Raw genomic sequence first — 17,876 nt, 5'->3', positions numbered from 1 at the left:
TGTGGGAAACGCCAAACCTGAGCAGGCAGTTCTGGGTTGTATAAGGAAGATGGCTGAGCAGAAGGAGAAAGCAAGCCAACAAACAGCTTTTCTCCATAGTTCCTGACTCTGCTTATGCCTAAGTTCCTACCTGATAACCCCTGGTGTGGACTGTGATCAGGACATGTATATCAAATAAACCTCTTTCTGTCTGAGTTAGTTTTCATTAACCTTTTATCACATCACCAAGACGCCAACTAGGACAACAGTCACAGTCACTTTCGTTTTCTCCTGTGTTGTTACTACAGTTTTGTCTCTTATGTTTAACTTTGCAATCCATGTTCGTGAAAATTTCTGAAATCTCTTAGGAATGCATCTGGATTCATTTCTTAAAAATATATTTTTTAATTTTGTAAGATTAATATAATTTCCTCACTTCTCTCTTTCCTTTCCTTCTTCCAAACTCTCCCATATACCTTCTTTGCTCTCTTTCAAATGCTTTCTTTCATGGCCTCTTTTTCTTTAATGTGTTACATATTATTCATAAGTATATATGTATATATATATGCATTTATGTCATTATTTAAAACAGGCATGTCTAATTGTTCTAGCTCACTTACTGAAGCATGGTCCTTTCCCAATTAATTGTCTTCCCATTTTTGTCAAGCAGTGCCTGCAGTAATGTCATCTATTTTCAGAATCTCTATTTCATTCTACTGATCTATTTGCCTTTCTCCCACCTGTTTTGATTACTATAAATTTATACTACTCTTGAGTTAAGTCTTGAAATTGGGTAGTTGTAATCAGACTTTCTTTTGGGCTGTCAGCCTCAAATAACAACAAGGAGACTCATTATTAATTATGAAATCTTGGCCTTAGCTTAGGTTTGTCCCACTAGCTCTTATAACTTAAATTAACACATAATTTTATTAATCTACATTCTACCATGTGGCTTTTACTTCTCTCCCATTTTTTGTGTTTGACTCACTCTGCTTCTTAATGGCACCTCCTACTTCCTCTCTTTCTGCCCACAAGTCCTGCCTACCTCTACTGCTTAGTTATTGGCCATTCAGATCTTTATTAAACCAGTCACAGCAATATATCTTCACACAGTGTACAAATAAACTACAACAGGTAGTGTTAGTTTCCTGATTTTACCCTTTTCATCCAATTGTATTGTTGACTACTGGTGAGTCTTTGGCATCTGTACTTAAAGTTGAGGGTCATTTCATTACCACTCACAAAATGACTTATTAGGACTCCATTGAGTCAAGACTTTTATTAGGACTCCATTGAGCCTAATAATCAATTTTGAAGAATTCACATCCTGAAAATATTGCATTTTCTTATGCTGACATAAATAATCATTCTATTTTATTTAATTTATTTCATCAGACTTTTATAGCTTTCCTCATATAGAAACCATAGGTGTTATGTTAAATTTATAGCTGAATATATCTTTAGCAAGTTGAAATATTTTGAAAGATTGTAATTCTTGGAATATTGTTAAGTACTAACATTTGAAGTATCCATTCCTTTATAGTCATGAAATGAACTACCACAGCATGTTTATTCACTCACCCATTACCATTTAAGAATAAGTGTTGAATTCTTTTAAACAGCATATAGTTGTAGGGTCACACATTTTGGTGAACTCTAACAACTTCTGGTTTAAGTTGGTCCTCTAGAACAATTAATATTCCAAGTGGCTATTGATATATTTTGATTCATATCTATACTATTTATTACAATATGGACTGTGGTTAAATAATCATCTTTGATTATATTAGATCATTCCACAGAAAGCTGAATTTTTCTCACAAACCACTTAATTAGTACTTTATTGACCTGGGAGCATTTCATGTTTGAATGAAGTGGATTATTCACAGTTAGAAAGCAATTATTATCATTGCTTGTGTAGCCATAAAATAACTCTCTAAATGTCTATATCCATATACATTTCAAAGTTGGTATCCAATTTCAAATTATATTACTTTCATTCAGTTGAAATATTTTGAAAGATTGTAATTCCTGGAATATTGTTAAGTACTAACATTTGAAATATCCATTCCTTTATAGTCACGCAATGAACTACCACAGCAAGTTTAATCACTCACCCATTACCATTTAAGAATAAGGGAGAATGCTCACATTTAACAATTTAAATTTATACACATTTCCTTTTTTAGCTTGAAATGTATTCCCATGCCATTCCCACCATTGATTCTATTACATTATCTTTCATCTTTGAAGGCTTTTATTAATACCCATCATATGTATATGTATAGAACTACTTTTTTTGTGGCTATAGAGATGACTCAGCAGTTAAGAGCTCTTGCTGCCCTTGTAGAGGACCTCAGTTCAGTTCCTAGCACTTATGTTGGGTAGCTCACAACTGCCTGTAGTTTCACCTCCAGAGACCTGAAGCCCACTTATTGCCTCTTTGGAATACACACTTATACATATAAATAATAAACCTTAAAAAGTAAATCTTTAAAAGACAATTATTTTAAAATTAAAAAAAATTGTTTTAAATATAAAAACCTATATTTATGAGGAAAATAATATAAAAGGTAAATGATATACATTAGGATCATTATTAAATATAAAAGAAAGTCTTGTTGATAATACCCCTTAAGAATATGCATGCATCTATAAGTATGGAGGATTAACATCTCAGAAATTTTTCTTTTTGTTTTTTTTTTCTTTTTTTCACTGAGAGAGGGTCTCACTTTATATACCTCAGGCTGAACTGAAACTCAATATGTAGCCCACAGTGGGCTGAAACTCATGGCAAATTGTCCTGCCAGTCTCCTAAGTTTTAGAATTACTAATGTAAGCCATCACCACTAAAATTGCTATTTTTTTGTTTTTGAAGCTATTGTAATCTTGAGTTGAAATGAAAAATGTGGCAAGTTTTGTTTTGTTTTTTGCAAATTTTGAGTTTCTTGTAAGTTAAATGTTGGTGATCTGACACTGATAGTATATTAAATCCTATTTCAATTTGTAGATAGTGAAGACTTGAAAAACAAGTAACAAGCTTGGGAGGTTATTAAGTAGTCATTAACATCATTTATTTTCTCAACACCTTGAGCTATATTTTGAAACTTTCTTAGGGATTAGAGATTTACATCTTGGATGCAACTAGTTAAATTCAGATGGGTGAGAGTTCTGTCTTTCTTATTCAGAACAAAAGGCAATTGTGAGAAGTGATGTGAAAGGAGTCAGCCTGATGGCTGGACTTGATCCTGGGTCTGTTCTCAGGAAGATCAATTTAGGGAAAACACAGAGACATTAAGAATGTAGTAATTGATTCCATTAAAGAGGATTCATGCCTGAGAGCCCTTGGACAATTTTCATACACACACCCTGTAGTAATACTGTCTTTCTTATTACTTGACTCACTCAGAATGAAGCACTGAGTAGCAAAAAAAAAAAATCATAATAACAAAAATGACCCCATATTCCATAAGTCAGCTCATTAATAATTCCAGTGGTAAAAGGTAAAAGTGTTAGAAAGAATTCTTGGAAAATAGATACACTTAAAAATTCAAGAAAAACGACCACCAAGTTTCTTAGGGATATTTTAAGAGAAAACCAAATGTTAGTAGAATGAGTTCTTATACATTTAATGCAGCCTTACAACTAACTGCATGGCGATCTGTAACCTGGAGCCCAAGATAGGACACTTCAGAATTAGTCTACCTGTTTGCCTGCTAGCCACACCACTCACTGCAAATAACCAGGGACTTTGTATAGTCCTAAAAACTGGAGCCACAGGTAGGTACTCCCAGAACCAATATACTCACTGGCCAGTGATTCTACCCACAGTTCAGACTGGAGTCATATGACTGTGACTCCAAGTAGGAATCCCTACAGCCACTTCACCTGCCTCTCCTTCGGCTCTCCCACCCACTACACTGCTCTGGGACTGTGTGGGGTCCTGCAACTCAAATCCCAGGTAAGGACCTGGGACACCATGTAGGGACCCCAGAGCCAGCCTGTCATGCTACCCACCAGATGTTCTAGGACCATGTGACATCCTGTAAATGAAATCCCAGATTGAGATTCCAAGGGTGCTCTTTACCTCATTTACCTCTATATCATGCGGATGTAGCATCATTAGGTCCTCTCCCACCAAGGATGCATCACTCTGTGAACCACAGCTCTTGCAGCACAAGAACCACCTTTAGAAACTGTAAGCCCACTCTTTCCTTTCTGCTGCCGCCATGCCATCCAGACTGAGGAAGACGGAGAAACTCCGGAAGACCCAGAAACTCCGGGGTCACGTGAGCCATGGCCGCATGGTAAACACTTCAAGCACCCAGGAGGCCGTGGGGATGCTGGAGGTATGCATCACCACAGGATCAACTTCGACAAATATCCAGGCTACCTTGGGAAAGTTGCTATGAGACATTACCACTTTAAGGGGAACCAGGGCTTCTGCCCAACTGTCAACCTGGACACATTGTGGACACTGGTCAGTGAGCAGACATGGGTGGGTCAACACTGCAAAGAACAAGACTGAAGCTGCTCCCATCATTGATGCTGTGTGATCGGGCTACTAAAAAATTCTGGGGAAGGGAAAGCTCCCTAAGCAGCCTGTCATTGTGAAAGGCAAATTTTTCAGCAGAAGAGCTGAAGAGAAGATAAAGGGTGTTGGAGGTGCCTGTGTCTTGGTGGCTTGAAGCCACCAAGTAGGTTAATTAAATGCTAACATTTTCAAAAAAAGAAAAACAACAACAACAAAAACAAAAAACCTGCAAGCCCTCCAGACTTCTGAAGACTATCACCTAGAATCTTCTAAGTCTACAGGGGTTCTGATTCTTGGTTGAACTTATCTCTAGCTGAGCTGTTATTGCAACATCCAGCTGACCTACAACCTGACAAGTTAGGGTGACAGCAAATATCTCAACACCCTCTCCCCTAAGGTGAGACCAGATATCCATATTAAGAAACCCTAACAATAATCTGACACCAGATGCCTAGGTTTTACAACAAAAATACAACATGACTAACCAAGACACACTGTCTTCTCCATAAATTGGCATACCCATCATAATGTTCCCCGAGAAAAGCAATTTAGCTTATACATAAGACAATGATTTCAAGTGGTAATTATGAACTTAAAGAGGATATGAGTAAATGTCTGAATAAAGACCATGAATGCACAGTTCAATAAAACAGTGAAAACAATTCAAGATATGAAAATAGATTATTTATTTTTTTTTAGTTTTTAACGTTCTTTTTATATTCTAGCTACCAATTATCTGTCAGAATTAGGGAATCTGTGGCTGGGATGTAAAATAAATAAATAAATAGATTTTTAAAAAAGAGGTTTTGTTCCATTCCATAGGCTGTTTCTTCTCTTGAGTTATGGTATCCTTTGCTGTGCAGAAGCATTTTAGTCACGTGAGGTCCCATTTATTAATTGTTGGATTTAATGCCTGTGCCATGGGTGGCCTGTTTAGAAAGTCCTTTTCTGTGACAATGAGTTCAGGAATATGCCATACTTTCTCCTCTACCATAGTCAGGGCACCATATCTTTTGTTGAGGTCTTTATCCATTTGGAACTGAGTTTTATGCAGGGTGGGAGATAAAGATCCAGGTTCATTCTTCTAAATGTAGCTATCCAGTTTGACCAGCACCATTTGTTGAAAACTCTGTCTTTTCTCCAATGTGTATTGTTGGCCTCTGTGTTGTTTACTTTTCTGCTGCTGTGGTAAATAAAACATTATGATCAAGGCAACTTAGGAAAGAGAGGTTATTTTTAGTGTAAGGTTCCAGAGGTTTAAAGTCCATATGATGGGGAAATTGTAGAAACATTTGGCAGTCATAGCAGCTGTAGTAAGTGGCAACAGTCACCTCTTGAACTACAAGCATGAAGCAGAGAGAGATAGAGAAAGAGAGAGAGAGAGAAAACTGGAAATGGCCTCAAATCCAACCTACAGTGACACACTTCCTCTAATAGTGCCACACCTTGTAAACTTTCACTTCCAACAGCTTGGGATCCTGTGTTCAAGTTAGGACCCTTGAGTGACATTCTCATTCAAACCATTACAGCTTCTTTATGAGAAGTCAAGTAGAAATAAGAGTGTGGCCTTTTATGTAGGTCCTCAATTCTATCTCATTGATCAATAAGTATGTTCTTTTTCCTTTTTTATGGAAAATAGATTCTCCTCTCCTACAATAACCCTGACCACAGTTTCCCATCCCTCTACTCCTCCCTGTTCCCCCACACCTCCCCTCTTCCTCAGACCCACTCCTCTTCCATTTCCCTTCAGAAAAAGCAGGCCTCAAAGAGACAACAACCAAACAGGATAAATTAAGATGCAACAGGACAAGGCAAAAGCCCTCGTACCAAGGCTAGACAAGGCAACCCAGTAGAAGGGAGAGAGTCCCAAGAGCAGGCAAAAATTAGGACTCCCACAAAACACCTCTATGCTAGTACCATGCTGCTTTTATTACTATTTCTTTGTAATACAACTTGAAATCTAGGATTGTGATACTTCCAGGATTTTTTTAAAATTATTTTTGTTGTTGTTCAGAATTAGTTTGTCTGTCTTGTTTTTTTTTTTGGGGGGGGGGGTTGTTTTTTATTTTCTGTGTAATTGTACTGGAAATTTGATGGAGTTTGTACAGAATTAGTATGTTTCTTTTAAATGAATGACCATTTTTACAATATTAATCTTACCAATCAATGGTCATGGGAGGTCTTTCCATCTTTTAGTATCTTCTTCAATTTTTTTGAGTATGTTAAGGTTTTCATTGTACAAGTCTTTTATCTCTGATTTATTTTATTTTATTTTTATTCCCAGATATAATTTAAGGTGGTTGTGACTGGTATTGTTTTCTTGATTTCTTTATGTCTATTTGTTGTTTGAATATGGGAAAGTTTATGAATTTTGTGTGTTAATTTTGTGTCTTGCTACTTTATTGACTGTTTTTACCAGCTATAGCAATGTTCTGTTGGAGTCTAGGTTCTTTTATGTATAGAATCATATGATCTGCAAATAAATTTTGACTTCTTCTTTTCCTTTTTGTATCAATTTTATTTTATGGGAAAAAAACAGTTTATTTTATTCCAATCTTTAAAAAAGAGTCTCAAAATTTTTTATTTTATATGTATGGATGTTTTGTCTGCATTTAAGTATATGTACCACATGTGTGACTGGTGCCCACAGAGTGCGGTGAATATATTATGCACCCCAATAAACTTATGTGGGGGTCAGAGAACAGAACAGCCACTATATTAATCATAGGTTTAGGCAGTGGTAGCACACACCTTCAATCCTAGCATTCAGGAGGCAGAGATCTGTCTGGATCTCTGTGAGTTCAAAGCCACACTGGAAACAGCCAGGCATGGTAACACACGCCTTTAATCCCAGGAAGTGATGGCAGGAAGCAGAAAGGTATATAAAGTATGATGACCAGGAACTAGAGCCTTTTAAGCTTTTAGCTTTTAGAGCAGTTCAGCTGAGATCCATTTGGGTGAAGACTCAGAAGCTTTCAGTTTGAGGAAACAAGATCAGCTGAGGAATTGGCAAGGTGAGGTTGGTGTGGCTTGTTCTGTTTCTCTGATCTTTCAGCATTCACCCCAATATTTGGCTCCTGGGTTTGTTTTTTTTTAATAAGACCGCTTAGAAATTTGTCCACAACAGGGGCCAGAAAAGGGCATTGGATCCTCTGGGAATGGTGTTACAGATGGTTCCTGGGAACAGAACCTGAGTCCTTTTCACATTTAAGGGTAACCTAATCAATTAATCTCTCTGTCTCTCTCCCTGTCTCTGTCTCTCTCTGTGTCTCTGCCTCTGCCTCTCTCTCTCTCTCTCTCTCTCTCTCTCTCTCTCTCTCTCTCTCTCTCGGTGTGTGTGTGTGTGTGTGTGTGTGTGTGTGTGTGTGTGTGTGAAAGGCGAAAGCTGGATGCTCATAGACCTTCAGTCTGTGGTTGTTGGAAGTCTACTTGACATACTGTACCTAGAGTCAAGGTGCAGGCTAATGCTCAGAACTGAGCAGAGCTATAGCAGTGATGACCATGGTGGCCAGAAAAACAATGGACAGGCCTGGGTCAAGATAGAGAAACAGGTGTCCAAACATATAGCATCATGGAAAGGTGAGAGTAATTCAAGGCTAATATCTTTACTGAAGACCAGTTGTATTGAGTGGCAAATGGAGTTTCAAATGGAACGTATGGATGAGAACAAGCAATGGATTGGTCAGTAGAAAATACCTTTCACCCATTGAATTAGCATTTTTCATGTTGTAGTAATAAAACTAATTTAACAGGATGGGACTTTTCACATCCTGTTGAAGTGGTCGCAACATTTTGCAGTACACAAAACCAATAGCTTTGAAAACACTTAAAACTTGGGGGCTAGTAAATCTAACAACTAGCATATCTAGCAACAGAGAACTGGTTAAATTCTGTGTATTTGTCCATTAACCACATGCAGGTATACACTTATTAGTCATAGTTTCTGACAGTTTTTGTAAAGTGAGAGACTTGGCTGCATGGCAAAATCACCCAAGAAAACTTCAAAACATACACCTGTTCCTAAATCACCCCAACTCTCCATATTCTAATTTTGGTAAGACTTGAAATTCTCAGTTTCTAAGCTAATCTATAAGGGGTTGTTATGTGAACTAATGAAAACTATTCTTTTAAAGTACTTAATACCATTGAAAGGGGAATCTCTGTATAATGTATAACTTAAAATTTGAATGTGCTTATTTGTTATGGCTCTAGTTTTAGAGTATGTGTGATAAATGACTGTCATACATATCATGTGATGACAGAATTCATTCTTATACTATTCTTGCTTTACTCAAGTTTGCTTCATGAACCTTCCTTGGGGATAATCACTAGCAGTAATTTTTTTTCTAAAAGCATTTTTAAAGGTGCTGCCTCCTTCCCCATGTATCTCACTGCCAAAGATACAATCTTCCTTCTACGCAAGCTTCCCCAAAATATGCCAAGATTAGAGAACACCTTTAATATGTCCTGTTACAGCTATGATATTATTTCCATGTGAATTGTGAAGAGTGAGAAAGTAAAACATTATGTACAGAGTGAAATAAATGTAGAGTTAGCTATTATCTAATGAATTTGAACACAGTAGAAAGTCAATCTTGATAATTACTTGAAAAGATTTCTTTTCCTTAATTATAGAGTGTAGGAGTGAGATAGAGGGTGAGTGGGTAGTGTAGAAAAAAGGTGATGGAATAAGGGAAGCTGAAACAAACAAACCAAAAAAGAAACAACAATGCCTTGAGTTAACAGCAATAATGATAACACACATGTATGAAAAAAAAAAAAAAAAACAGCACATGTTTCCTGGCTCTACATCAAAGTGAAATAGGAATCTTGAATGTTAAGAAAACTACAGAATTCCTGGCATATATATATATATATATATATATATATACAGATGTACTCAGTATATTGTGATTGTGCCTGCTTCTTTATTTTGCTTTGTTTTTAACAAAGATGCAAGGCATTTGAAAATAGTATGCATTGATAAAACGTGATACACACCCTGAGTCAGATGCAAGTCTGAGTATCCCTATAAACGCTGGTCTGGCATACAAATAACTAACCTAATTCTTTAGTTATCTTCCATGTCACTTCTAAATGGGAAAGTTGAAGCTGCCTAACTGTTCAAAGTATGGTCCTGAACACTGTGCTCGGTAGACACTATTTATCGTCTAATATGGACCCCTTTTTATAATTACAGGGAAAACTAGTAAAAATTCTAGTCAACATAAACTAGAAATGTCATGCTTGCTCTAGCTGGTAGCTTTTCTGCTTTAGCACTTTGAAGGTATAGTGAAGTGAGGCTATATTGGAAAGTGAAAGTGACACTGTTTAACTTCAAGGACAGTTATTAAAGAAAGCTTTATATACCATAATGAAATGCTTTGCACTTGGTTAGTTCTTTTAACATGGAAAAGGTTCTAAACGATGATTATATAGAATCATTGATAAGGATTCAGTGGTAAGACAAATGTGGTCTCCACCTTAGGGTTCCTGGTTCAGATAGAAACAGTTTAACTCAGCCAGAAAACTCCCAGTAGAATAAAAACATGATGGGACATCACCTCAGAATGCTAGCCACAGCTGAGGACTGGAACCAATTTAAGGATCTCCTTTTGGAAACACAGTGCTTAGGCTGAAGGTGATTAAACATTAGTCAGCTGAAGGGAGGGCATAAAGTATAATGTACAAAAGTGTTCAGAAAAGACTTGCGGCCTAATTAGAAACTTGTGGGAAGTTTGACTGATTTAGAAACTATGAGGCAAGAAATAGGAAAAGATGAAGATAGACAGGCCAACAAGACAAAATGGAGAAATGTCTCCTGACACTTTCACTGAGGGTTCAAGGCTTTGAAGGGGAGGAGGGCCTGGTCAAATTCTCCTTTCACTAGTATCACAGGCTAAAATGTGATTGTGGAACAGAAAATTTAGGGGAGAAAAATTATTTTTAAAGAGAGGGAGGTGGTCTTCTAGGTCAGAGAAAAACAAGGATATGGATTAAGAAAACCAGGCAGCATAATCCATCTACCTTATCAGTTAAGTAGCATAGAGGTGGGCATGTAGGTAAGAAATAAAAGGGCAGCTTCAGCTTAGGTATAATACACATGGAGAGCCACATATGTGTGAAACATTCAGTGTTTGTGAGGAACTATGACAGTGAACCAGTGGTGTCCTAGAAACATGTACTTAGCTCCAGACTTCCAAAGGCATTAATTTTCACAAATGAGGTCATATACTATAATCCACCTACTACCCATCAGTGTGTTTAAGTGATGGGGAAATGAACTTGTTTGGCTTATAAAATTCAAGCAAATGGTTTAAACTTGCAATATAGTGACAAATTTATAGGTGGTTTTGATGTTGTATTCACTTGGTGTTAGACTGGTTTTTAAATAATTTATTTTTACAGACACTAATATTTCTTCCAGAATCATAACAACAATTAATAAAGTTAGACAGGCTATAAAAATGTATATTTTTGGGGGGATTGGAGGCAGGGGAGCTAACTTCCTCTCTATTTATCTAAATGGTTTTGTAGCTGAAAGGATGTCCCATGGAATATACATAAGAAAACCCGATATAAGAGAATCTTGAATGAAAGAATAATAAAGCATTTGCCAGCTGGAGGGTCTAACAGGCTGGTCCCAGATCTTCCATCAATAATAGACTGCTAGAGTGCATGGCCCCAGCCTTCTCCCATGTTTCTCTAATTCATGCTCCACAGCTTGCTCTTGGGACATTAACACATGATAGAAGTCCAGAAAAGAGCAACATAACACATGTTGCAAATTTTCCTAGAGAAGAAAGCAAGACTGTTTACTAGATAAGAAGGTTTTCTAAATCCCTGCTCTCTGCTGGGTGGACAAATGAACCCTAGGAAACAAGAGCAGGTGGTGGTCTATCAGGGAAGTACTACTCATACCATGTCTTACATTTCTAAGAATACTTAAAATGTAAAAAACATATTCAAAGTCATGGTTGGGTATTCATATTTTTCAGAACAATTGCTTAGGAACCAAAGTCTTCAAAAATTTATCTCTATTCTCTTTTTACCTCCATCTGATTCCTCTGGTGGAATCCAAGGATGAAAACAGATGCATTATTGGACCCATGTTCTTGATTGTGGTGTCAAGTTTGTGACCTGGGCTGTGCTCAGATTAAAGCTAGTGGTGGGTAATGTCCACAAATAGACCTGTCTGCAGAACATACCCTCCTGTGCACTCCAGATCCAGGCACTTCCTATTCCTTCCTTCAGCTCTCTTCTGCCATGTTTCTTAAAGGTTAATTCAGAAGTCAATGAGTCTGCATTAGACTTCATAGTGCCACACATAAGTGGGTACCATCTTGTTATATCCACCCCCAATAGGCTGTCACACAATTTTGCTCCTTATGTCCTTCTCAGGAACATATATATTTGCTATCTGGAGGAAATTGGAGAATCCAAGCAGAGGGGGTGGTCTTCATTTGTAAGAAAGATCATTGGCCCCTAGCAGTGTTGCGATTCTTCATTTTCTACCACTATAACCTAGCTACCTGTAATCCTGATTTTTAAATAGGATTTGAAGGATCACATTTATAGCATCAGGCACATCTCTAAAGACTTCATAGCTTTGTAAACATTTAGTCTTTGCCCCATTGGGTGCTATGCTTTTCTCCTTATGCTTTGGTTGAGGAAATAGTTACCAAGAGGTAAAAGTCTTTGCTCCATATTACATAAATATCAAGTGGCAGAGCAGTGAGTTAGGCAAATGGGCCTTTTGACCCTGGCCCCAGTACTTTCACCTGCTACAATGTAGTCTGAACACACATACATACAACTACCGCCTACTGATTGAAATGGAAGGAGTGCCTTGCACCACTTTCTCCCTTCTTATTTATTAATTACTGTTTTGTCAAAAATTCTAAGAGTGCTTTCATTTTTCTATTAAAGCTGTGTGAGCATGAGTCACTGCAATATACAGGGTGGTGGGTAAAGGATGAAGGGAACATAAAAAGGGAGAGGAAGGTCAAAATTAGTTCTAATTTATGGAGGTCAGAGGTCCCATAGCTGTAGCTCTGTCTGAATCAGTGACCCAGAGGGCTTGTTACAACATAATTTGATGGTCTTACTCTGAGTTGATGCTACTTTAGTGGGTCTGGGATGGGACCCAAGAACTCACCTTCCTAACAAGTGCACAGGTGATGTTGATGCTGCTGTTCCAGGCCACTGCTCTAAGAAACACTGACTCAAGATGTTGCCTGTCAATTTTAAACCTATTACAAGAATGTTCTGGAAATGTCTCTCTGGGTAGAATTCTAGCAGCCAGCCACTGCATCTCTTCCTGCCACTGAAGTCCTAGACTCAAAGAGGGTTTTTCTGCTTAGTATTACAGAATAAATGGGAGATTTCTGAGAAAGATGAGTCTGTTGGGGGTTCTGGAACTTGTCCAAGACCACTTCAACAGTTTGCTCTGAATTGTGTCTCTTTCATATTTGATTTTGCTGAGGAGGGCAAGCTGGGTCTAACTGCTTTTACAAGAGCTCTGTGCTTTCTTTTCCTTTTCTTGGTTTCAGATTCCCTGGTAAATGTTGGACTGAGTTGTGGACCCACTTGCACAATTCCCAGCTTTTGCAAATGAGTCTTGCAACTCAGTTCCTCATCTCATTAATCTTGGTGTTAAATGGGATTTATCTTTCCTAAAACATAACAAAAAAATCTTCTCAATTTCATGTCCTTTCCATAGCCTCCATCTAAAGCATTCTTGAAGGAAGAATTAGATGAGAAAGCCACTCAACACGTGGTTCAAAGATTTAATCTCCATCATGTTTTTTTCTTTATGTCACATACCCATGACTGGTCTAAGGAACCTTTCTAGTTGGTCAGATTTGGGGCCCAGGCAGTTAGTTTCTTATTTAAATCATACTGAATTCTATATATTAGACTATACGAGTTCCTTCGGAAACTGTTTCACTGCTGTTTCACTGAACCAGTGTCTCTATGTTGTGTTATCATGATTCTGCCTGTGGTTTACATGTGGAAACTTCCTGCAAAGAAAAATTGAGAATAAACTGCCCCCTCACAGTGATGTTGATGATGAAGAATGGAAAACAAAATTGAACACTCCTATTTCACAAAGTGAATACTTTCTCTTGTAGCCAAAGACCCCAGCAGACTGGGGCACTGTGGTAAAGCATACAAACTTGATGCTCAGCTATCTTCCACAATTTTTTTTATAGACAGACTCTCCATAGCCTACTGTTCAGTTTCTGTGGTTATTTCAGGTTCATTTCATGTATGGTGGCTGATTCTCTCTAAGGTATTGTGGAATAATCTTATGAAGATGTATCACTCATTTTGGTTTAATAAAGAGCTGAATGATCAATAGCTAGGCAGAATTTCCAGGCACAAAGGATGCTGGGAAGAAGAAGAAGGGTAGAGTCATGAGGAGATACCAGGGATACAGAGAAATCAGCATGGGTATTACAAATCAAAGATAATTGAGCCACGTTAAAGAACACAAATTAAAAGATAATGGCCTAATTTAGGTTATAAGAACTAGTTAGAAACAAGCCGTAGCTATAGGCCAAGCTTTTGTAATTAATAAGTCTTCTTGTTATTATTTGGCAGCTGCAGGTGGGACAGAAATATCCACCTATATTAAGGAGTAATTAAAACTAAACTTCTTACAAAGGTGGAGAATTTTAACATTCTATTTCTTTCAATCACAGAAAATCAACACTGTCCCATACTACAGTTTATGAAAATGGAAACTTGATCATGTATTAGCATAAAAACCTTCATGACTTGAACCTAACTAATAGATGGTAGGACTGATGTTGGGCAGCAAGGTGCCTCAGACTATATTGTAGTCAGTTACCAGCACATTTGACTGTATCCTCATGAAAGGCTAAAGGTCAAAATATTTCAAGTCCACATGTTTGTCTATATGTGAATACTTCTGTGATCTATGCTATGTTAAACACTATTGTATTGAATAAAATACTTGTCTATTTCCCTTAAGAATTGTGCCAGTTATACTATTCTTGGGCACATACCCAAAGGACTCTACATTCTACTGTAGAGATACCTGCTCATCCACTTTCATTGCTGATCTATTCATAATAGGAAAAGATTGGAAACAGCTTAGATGTACATGAATTGATAAATGGATACACAAATATTATTCAGCTGTTAAGAAAAAATAAATTATGAAATTTATAGCTAAATGGATGGAACCACAGCAAAACTTCCTGTGTAAGGTAACTTAGAACTTAAAAGAAAAATATTGTATGTTTTCTCTTATATGAGGATATTAGCTTTTTTCTTTTTCTTATTATTAAGAAAATTTCTATTCATTTACATACTAACCACAGATCTCCTCCCCTCCCTCCTTCTATCCCCCAGCCTTCCCTCCCAACCCACCCCCCATTCCCACGTCTTCCAAGGCAAGGCCTACCATGGGGAATCAGCAGAGCCTGGCACACTCGGTTAAGACAGATCCAAGGCCCTCCCCCTGTATCAAGGTTGTGTAAGGTGTCTCATCATGGGTTGTGGGCTCCAAAATGCCAGTTCATGCATCAGGGACTGCCAGGGGCCCCTTAAGTGGACGAAGCTACAGAACTGTATGGCCTATGCAGAGGTTCTAGTCCAGTCCCATGATAGGCTATTGAGCCACAGTTCATGAGTTCCCACTAGTTTGGTTTGATATTAGCTTTTAAACTTTCAATATGTGTGTTGTGCTACATTCTGAATAAGCACAGAGGTTTAGATACCTAGTAAGGGTCAAGTGGAAAGGAAAGGATCTCCAAAGGAAGGGAAAATAGAATATATTGTTATGGAGAAATAAAGGGGAAACTAAAATAGGAGGACTAAATAGGGAGACATTGAGAGATAAGAAAAAAGGAGGAAATATGGGAAGGGACAACTAACACTAAAGACCCTTTGAAAAACCATATGAAATGATTGTGGAAGCTTCCTAAACATACATGATAAACATATATGAAAGGAATCTAAATAGAATCACCATATAGTAGGGAAAAACGATGCTACAAGTAGACATTTTATGGCACCAAGCAAACCTTGATGCCAGAAATGAGTTAATCTTGTTGAGATGTTGGTCAAAGAGGTCCCATGGAAGCCCCAAACATCACAGACTATTACCAAGGTTTCTGTTCCTCTCCACAGCCTCATGGTAAGGCCCTATTGCTGAGGACAACACTAAAGCAGTTGAGTTGTTGCCTAAATAGAAGCTTTGCCCCTACTAACTAGCCTTCATGGCACTGGAAGGTACTCTACATGCTTTCACAAGGGAAGTATCACCCAGCTGCAAACCCTGCAACTTATAACAGTGACCTGCAAGAAAGATACACAGATACAATAGTGGAACAAATGCCACTTTATGATTGGATTTAAGGCCCACTCTATGAGATGGAACCCATACATGACATTGGTTATGTTGTCCGGAACTTGAGACTAGATAGGTCATGGGCCTAGGGGGAAATCTAATGCTGTTATTCGGCTAAAGGGACATCGCAGTAAAATGACTCCTAGTGATACAAATGACATATATGCTATACCCATAGATCAGTACCTCAATCAAACTTCATCAGAGAAGATTTTTCTTGAAGCATGTAAAAATTAATACAGATACCCACAACTGGACATATAGAGAGTGAGAGACCTTAGAGCACTCAATCCTAAACGGGATGTTTTCATCAAATGGCATCCCTCAGGGCTCAGGAGTCTATGTCGAAGAGGAAGCAGAAAAACTGTAAGAGCCAAAGGTGATGACTAGTTCAAGGAAACCTGTCTTTCAGGCACAATAGGACTGATACACATATTAACTCACAGAGACTGTGGCAGCACACATGAGACCTACACAGGTTCAAGAGAGATGGGATCCCAACTCTAGGAGGGAGAAGTGGATATGGGGGGCCATCACTAAACTAGAAGCTATCTGCAACTGATACCCACTAGCAAGGGGAAAATCAGTTTTCTCCAATGGAGTGCCATATCAACCATATCCAGGTCAAGTCCCATGCCCTGGAGTAGTTTGCTAACAACAACAACAAAAACAAAACAAAACAAAAAACTTCATGCTTTGTTTTGTAGGCTTTTTATTTCATTTTTGTCTTATTTGGGGATTTTTTTTGTCTCAATGATCTTTTGTTTATTTGTTTTTTGATTTTTATTTTTGTGTTTGTGTGGGTTCTTTTTGAGAGAGAAAATAAAGTTGAGTGGGTAGGGAAGTAAGGAGGATATAGAAGGAGTTGGAGGAAAAGAAAACATGATTGAAATATATTGTCTGAAAAAATGTTTAAGTAAAAAGTCTTGTAATTTTAAAAAGGTATAACATAATTAAAAACAATAGTACAGGAATAGACATTAGGGTTAGAATAGTTCCTAAGTTATAACAGAAGAGAATGAAGGAGCGAAGCTTTATTTCAATTTCCATGTTGGCTTAGTTTCTGTTTTGGCAGGAAGGAAGAAAATAGAATTGAAACTGGAAAAAATATATGCACGTTAGTCAAAATGTGCATGGCTTGTGTTGTGACAAGAGTCCCTAGCCTGGCACCACCAAAATGTACTAGAAATGATTGGAGAAGAAAGCCAAGTAGATAAGATGGTGTTAATTAATGGAGTCTGAATAATTGAGGCAGAATACCAGACTCAGCATTTGAATTTCCACAGGCAAAAAGAGCTACTGTAGAATTCTCAGCCACGAGATGACAAGAAAACTCCTTTAGGAAATCAATTAAGGAATGGTATTTGTTATGGGCTAGAGACTGAGAAGACAGTCAGAGGGGACTGCAGGGTTTTGCTCTCTTCTGTTACTGAGAGCTTGATCATGGAAAGGACTCTGGAGAGGCAGAGAGTGGTCTTTCTCTGTCTGCATTTCATACTTGGGGCCCCTTTAATATCTAGGGTTTCTATTGCTATATTAAGCACCATGACCAAAAGTAACTTGGGAAGCAAAGAGTTTATTTTATTTACACTTTCATATCATAGTCAGTCACCGGAGGCAATTGGGGCAGGAACTCAAGCAGGGCAGGAAGCTGGAGGCAGGAGCTGATGCAGAGGCCATGAAGGGGTGGTGCTTACTGGTTTGCTCTCCATGGCTTGCTCAGCCTGCTTTTTCAGACACCCAGGAACACCAGCCCAGGGATGTCACTGTGTACAGTGATCTGGGACATCCCACATCAATTAATCAAGAGAATCCATCTCAGGCTTGCCAAGCCAATCTGATGGGGTCATTCTTTCCATTGAGGTTTCCCTTTCCCAAATGTCCATAGCTTCATTTAAGCTGACATAAAACTAGCCAGCACAAACGCTCTTCTCCTTCCAGCTCCCCATGTGGCTGATGCTTTAGTTTATGCTTCTGACA

At 38.0% G+C, this 17,876-nt stretch overlaps 1 pseudogene; it reads left to right on the top strand.

The window, feature by feature from the left end:
- The first annotated feature begins 4,208 nt into the window (after nucleotides 1-4,208).
- Nucleotides 4,209-4,667, top strand: LOC114685654 (annotated as a pseudogene).
- Nucleotides 4,668-17,876: the final 13,209 nt, after the last annotated feature.

The sequence above is a fragment of the Peromyscus leucopus genome, chromosome 5 (genome assembly GCF_004664715.2).
Source record: "Peromyscus leucopus breed LL Stock chromosome 5, UCI_PerLeu_2.1, whole genome shotgun sequence".
In the NCBI taxonomy this organism is placed as follows: Eukaryota; Metazoa; Chordata; class Mammalia; order Rodentia; family Cricetidae; genus Peromyscus; species Peromyscus leucopus.
This window is presented reverse-complemented; position numbering and strand designations above follow the sequence as displayed.